This window comes from Herpailurus yagouaroundi, unplaced genomic scaffold (assembly GCF_014898765.1).
Source record: "Herpailurus yagouaroundi ecotype Mexico unplaced genomic scaffold, PumYag 163, whole genome shotgun sequence".
Lineage (NCBI taxonomy): Eukaryota > Metazoa > Chordata > Mammalia > Carnivora > Felidae > Herpailurus > Herpailurus yagouaroundi.
In genome coordinates, this window is record NW_024412404.1 from 50,689,526 (window position 1) to 50,695,586 (window position 6,061).

General features: G+C 49.2%; 1 pseudogene; it reads right to left on the reverse strand.

Annotated features, from left to right (window-relative positions):
- Window positions 1–2,039: 2,039 nt before the first annotated feature.
- Window positions 2,040–2,179, reverse strand: LOC121037590 (uncharacterized; annotated as a pseudogene).
- Between the last annotated feature and the right edge of the window lie 3,882 nt (window positions 2,180–6,061).

Genomic DNA, 6,061 nt, shown 5'->3' on the forward strand with positions numbered 1-6,061 from the left:
CTCAGTCCTGATTTGCCGAGTGAGGGGGCGAGGAGAAGGAGCGTGTAGAGAGCAGATTTGCCAGGAGACACGCCCGAGTGTGGACTTGGGGCCCCTTGCCGGGCCTCCCTGTGCCCCTCAATCGTGCTTTTCCATGGTCTGTGTTTGTGACCTCCTCCGCCACCAGACCTTCAGCTCCTCAACAGCGGGAGCTCTGACTCCCTCCTCTCTGAAGGGCCCGGGATGTAGCAAGTGTTCATGGAATAAATAAATGTGGAGACTCATAAAGGGGGTTTCTCAGAGCAGGGCCACAGCTCGCTCTTGCAACACATCTGCATGAATGAGGGAAGTCACCCCTGGAGGCAGACATAGGCCTATGGGCACATGGGTTGATGGGGGAAGCACCCCCTCTCTTGGCCGAGTGTGTTCATACAAGGCGCATTTTGAATAAGGGCACACAGTGGCCATCCTTATGATTTAGAAATTGGGGCCGATGTCCCAAGCCCCGTCTGTCGGGACATCCCGGATCATGGTGGGCTGATGGATGGTGGTCTCTGAGTGGGGCAGGAGATGGCCAGAAGGCAGCATCTTACCCCTGCGGCAGTGACCCCCCCCCTCCCAACTTTAAGGTCTGCACGTGGGCTGTCTGGCCGCCTTTTCCAGGGTCTTCTCTCTGCCCCCACCATCCTCTGGCTGTTCTGTTAGCAACGCTGGGCCCCTCTGGTCTCTTTAGCCAGCGAGTTCACCAGTAGCCTTTTGGTTCACACAGACCTAGGCTGGATTCCCGGTTCTTCTCCTTGCCCACCTGCGAGTCCTTTGGAGGACGTTTAATGTCACCCCAGCTGCACAACGGGGACGTGGCGAGGCCACGTGAAGAGGTTGTGTCCGCAGGGCCCAGGACCGTGTTGGACGAAGAAGTCTTTCCCAAAGGTGTGCAGGAAGGCCCTGCCCACCCGAGCTTCACCATCAAGACCACATATCTTCCATTCTTCCTGCCCAAGACCCCCTTCCACACCACTCACGTTTTTGTTTTGAGGTGGCACAGAGCCGGGACCTTGGGAACAAATGGACCCAGTGTTGACTGCAGGCCCACAGTGTTGATGGGCTTCATGCCGGGTCCCTCAAGCTGAGGTCAGCTGAGAACTGTCATGGAGGGCTGCTGAGTTGGCGATCAGATGAATGGGTGGGGACTGTTCATTGTACTTCTCTTACAGTTACTCTTTAGTATCTAGACATGGCCCTGTCTTCACTGCTCTGAAGGATCCTGGTCCTTTTGCAACTTCTCTTCCTGTTTTCTTATCCCCATGGTGCCCCGTCAGAATGAGCTGTAACTGTGAGGATCCACTGAGAGAACCACATCCACTTCCCTGCCGATGTGAAGGACGTTAAGGATGCAAAGCACAGAGCGCAAAGAGTAGAGTTCTTGAATTTCTCAGCTCAAGCCCAGCATATGAACCATAATCTGTGTATTTATATTCTCAGCTTTCCAGACAGACAGTGGGACAGGTCGAGGGCAATTCTCGTTCCTTCTCATGGGAGTTACATTCCTGTCCAGCATGCAAATGGAAAATAACCCTACACTCTAGCTACAAAGAAGAAGAACATGCTGTTTGGGCAAAATTGTTTCTAGTTCTTGGCGCGATTTCTGCCGGCCGCGGAGCGACCTTTCTTGTTTCAGTTTATTCAGCGGTAAAATGGGGCTATCCTCTCTGCCTCGCCGGCTTCGCGGTTAGGAGTTTTAAAGAATTTTGCCTTGTTTCAGCGGATTTCGTGTGGCCCACTAGGAATACGTGCTCATCAGAGAAAGATGAGCTGGCAAGCCCTCAGTTCTAGTCTTTTCTGATACCAACTTTATACCTCATCTTCCGTTTCTTGACTCTAGGGTTCTCAGAAACTACACTAGGGATTTCATTGCAAAGGCTGTCTGCAGAGGCCCACCTCAAGAAATGAATCTGTTAGTTCTCCACTTGCCAAGTGGAAATGAGAACAATCCCTTTACTACTTCCTTTTTATTTTTCAGATTTTTAGATTTTTATTTATTTTATATATTTTTTATTATGCCTCGTAGCAAGAACTATCAAACTCCACCCATTGGACCAGAGTCCCCTGTGGTGTTACTGAAAGACATGTCCCTCATGTAGCACATGACCTACACTTGTGAGTTCATCGGCCTCAACCTCAGGCTTTAACAACGTGCAGTTACTTCCTTGGCGTATGGTTATGGGAAACGAAATGAGTTGGTAGGAGGGAAAGTGTTTCCAGAACAATAGAGTGTTGCTAATGCCAACCTAGAGTAACAGCAATGCTTCGTCGGCTAACATTTCTTTCGCTTGTGAGTAACTCATTCGAGATGGAAGGGGTTGTGTCTCTGTTTATGTGGTTTATATTTTGTGACTTATTTCTCAGCTTAACACGGGCAGGTGGTTCAGGAACCTCCACCTATTTGAAACGTATTCTGTTCCTATTTCTCAGAGCCCTACTCTCTGGCAGCCTGAAATACTGGTTCAAGTTCGCAAATAGGCAGAGTATTTGGGGACATCAGAGGGAGCAACCTTTTCACCAAGGAAGGGAAGGGGCGACAAAGGAGAGGAGGAGGGAAGTGCTAAGTATTGTACCTTGTCCATAGAGTTAGGCCAGGGATGAATTAATCCCTGATGACACGCTGGAAGAAACCAAACAAACAATCCCCCCCCCCACCCCGCCTCCATTCCACACACCGGAGGACCCGGCTTTCATTTAATAGTCAAATGGTGAGAAAACATCAGGCCTCCTTAATGATGAAGAAACCAAATATTTCATCCGGTCGGGTCTGCAGTGAGTCAAGGGGAAGAGGCAGTGTAATGACCAGGCTTGTCCGTGACCATTTGGCTTGTAGCCATCATCAGAGCCTAGGACTGCAGTGAGGAAGGACCCAGGGATGAGCTGGGAGCCACACACACGGCCCCGTGCTCCATGCAGTGTAAAAAGCCAGTACATCTGGGTGCCTCATGCTCGCGTACCTTAGAGTGAGGGAAGACACAAGGCTCGCTGAAAGATGACCTAAGCCTGGGGAGTGAGTTGGAAGGAGCCGCGGATGATGAAAATGGTTGGGTAGCGTGGTGTCTCCTCCAGCATGGTGGAAACGGGGCTGGATGGGTTGCATACCTTCATAGGTGTGAGGTTTGCATTCTTTCTGAACCAGAACACTCAGGGTCGACTCTGGCCGTGGCAGTTGGGGGCGGTGTGGTCCACTGGCAGTGGTGTCAGTAACACAGGAACAGCAGTAGCCACACGTGGAGAGTTTATCGCCGGTCGGAGGAGCCGTTTGGCCACGGCCGACAAAGGGTGATGGTGGTTTTGCTGCTTAGCACACGTGCTTTCTGCTCCCCTCTCTTTGGTACCGCAGACTGCCTCCCATGTCATGGAGTCGGTATCAGCCCTAGTACGGCCTCTTCCTGGCCATGTGATTGGTTATGGAATTAACATACAGCTCAGGCGGGGCCAATCGGAGTCCTTCTCTGAGACGAATATATGGATACCGGGAGAAGGAAGCAGCCCTCCTTCTGGTTGGATAGCTAGGCTTGGAGGCTGTACTTTTGGAGTTTCTGGTGGCTAGCCTTTCTACCTCCTGGAGAAAGTCTGTCCACCACAGGAAAGAGCTGGGTCACTCTCCAGAGAGAAGCAGAACTGGGACACGGAGAAAGAGCCTGATGACTTCACTTGGGCCCCTGGATCCAATCACGATTGAGGCCAGATGCACCCTTGTGCTCCCATTGAAAGGAGCCAAAGAATTCTTGGTGTTTGTGTGAGCTAATCCGAGCCGGGTTTCTGTCACCTGAACCTGGACAGTCTGGAAGAGGTGGGGTTCAGGGGTGAAGGTGGGTCTGAGCAAGTGAGAGGTCAAAGAGGAAAAGGAAAGGAAGCAGAAAAGAGTGTGACCCGATGGCCCTCGTTAGGAAGGGGTGGGGGGGGATTTACTCTGGTTTTCCGAGACTCCATGAGACCTGACCTTTGAGAAAGGACTCTCATTGTTGAAAGGAAGACCTCCTTTCTTCAGGGAGTCGGTCTCATGGCTCCTTAATGCAAATGTCCACAGACATTCAAGTCCCCTCCCCTGGTCCCTCCAGGCCACTCCTCGGCTGACCAGTAAGACCCTTCATGAATGACATTTAGTTACAATGCTGAGGGTAAGCTTGGGAATTGGACAGACTTTGATTTCTAACTTCAGCCCTTATCAGCAGAACAGCCTCAGGCAGATTACTGATGCTCTCTACCCTCAGTTTCTTCATCTTGAAGATGGGGCTAATAATTATATCCACCCGACTGCAGTGTGGTGAGAATCCCATCACCCAGTGCACAATTTCTCCTGAGGGGGGAATGGTAAAATAGATAAGAAGACACCCATAGTAAGGAGGAAAACTAAGCAATTTAAAGCATGACGATGATTTACCGGGAGGACCACGTTAGTACAGTGAAGATTTTTTTAAGTGACATAATTCGAGGAAGAGTCTAATTTCTAGAAAAGGGAATTAGAGGTCATGTACTCAAAATAATTGAAAGCGGGGACGTGAGGAGACATTTGCACAACCGTCTTCCTAGCAGCACTGTTCCCAATCGCTCAACAGTGGCTGCAGCCCAGGTGTCTACCCACAGATGAATGGGTCATCACAACATGGCGGACGTATGGGTAACTGCTCAGCCTTAAGAAGGAAGGCAATTTGGACACCTGCTACAACATGGATAAATCTCGAAGACGTGATGTTAAGTGATACAAGACGGTCACAAAAAGGCAAATCCTGCGTGATTCCACTCCCAGGAGGTACAGAGAGCAGTCAAATTCTTAGACGCAGACAGTAGAGTGGTGGTTGCCCAGGGGATGGGGGAGGGGGAATGGGGAGATGTTGTTTAGTGGGTACAGAGTTTGTTTTGCAAGATGTAAAAAGTTCTATGGGGGGACGGTGGTGATGGCTGCACCACTATGGGAAGGTACTTAATGCCACTGACCTGTGCACTTGAAAATGGTGAAAGCGCACATATATTAGGTTATGTACATTTTAACCATAAAATGGTTAAAAATGGTGACAGTGTGCATATTTTATGTTATGTATGTCTTACCACAATTTTTAAAAAGGAAGTTAGAGCCACGTGTATAGTAAGGATGCATTTCCATTTCGACAAAAGGACACAAGTTTTGTGTACGTGTTGAGCAAAAGGCAGAGTGAGTCACAACAAGTGGCTCCGGCGATTCTCTGTGGGGGTGAGTAGGTCGGGGGGCGGGGGGCAGTGTTGCTTGAGACACTTCAGTGTTGTCTAAATTGTTACCACGACCAAATATTGTTCGTGCCATTTCAACGAATAACATTAAATTATAACTATTTGTGTTCTACTTGGACACTTTCAAAGTGTCTCTTGGACTAAAGAATGCCGGGGCTGTTTTGGGAAACAGTTTGGCAGCTTTGCAAGTGGCTTATGTTACCTTATAATCCAGCAGTTTGCCTCTTAGATACATACTGAAAACATATGCCCCCACAAAAACTTGTAGGCTCGCGTTCATAGCAGCGTTCTTCATAATAGCCCTCAAATGGAAACAACCCAAATGTCCATCAACCGATGAATGTCTCAACTAGCAGCACAAACACACAATGGACTATTATTCGGTAATAAAAAGGAATGAAGTAATGTTACAGGCTACAGCACGGACGAACCTTGCAAACATTATGCTCAGTGAAATAAGCCAGACACAAAAAGACCACATACTGTAGCATTGCGTTTTTATGAAACGTCCCAAGGAGACAAGTCCACAGGGGCTGAACGTAGATTGGGGCTAGAGGTGGCGGCTAAAGGATGCGTACTTTTAAGAACTGCAGTAACGAAAGTATTCTCCAGTCGACTCCTGTTGACACAATTCTGTCAATATTCTAAAAGCCATTGAGCTGTTCGCTTTATGTATTTATTTATTTATTTTTAAAGTTTATTTACTCATTTTGAGAGAGCGAGCGAGCAGGGGAGGGGCAGAGACAGGGAGAGAGAGGATCCCAAGCAGGCTCCGCGCTGTCAGCGCAAAGCCCGACACGGGGCTCGAACCCACGAACCGTGAGATCAT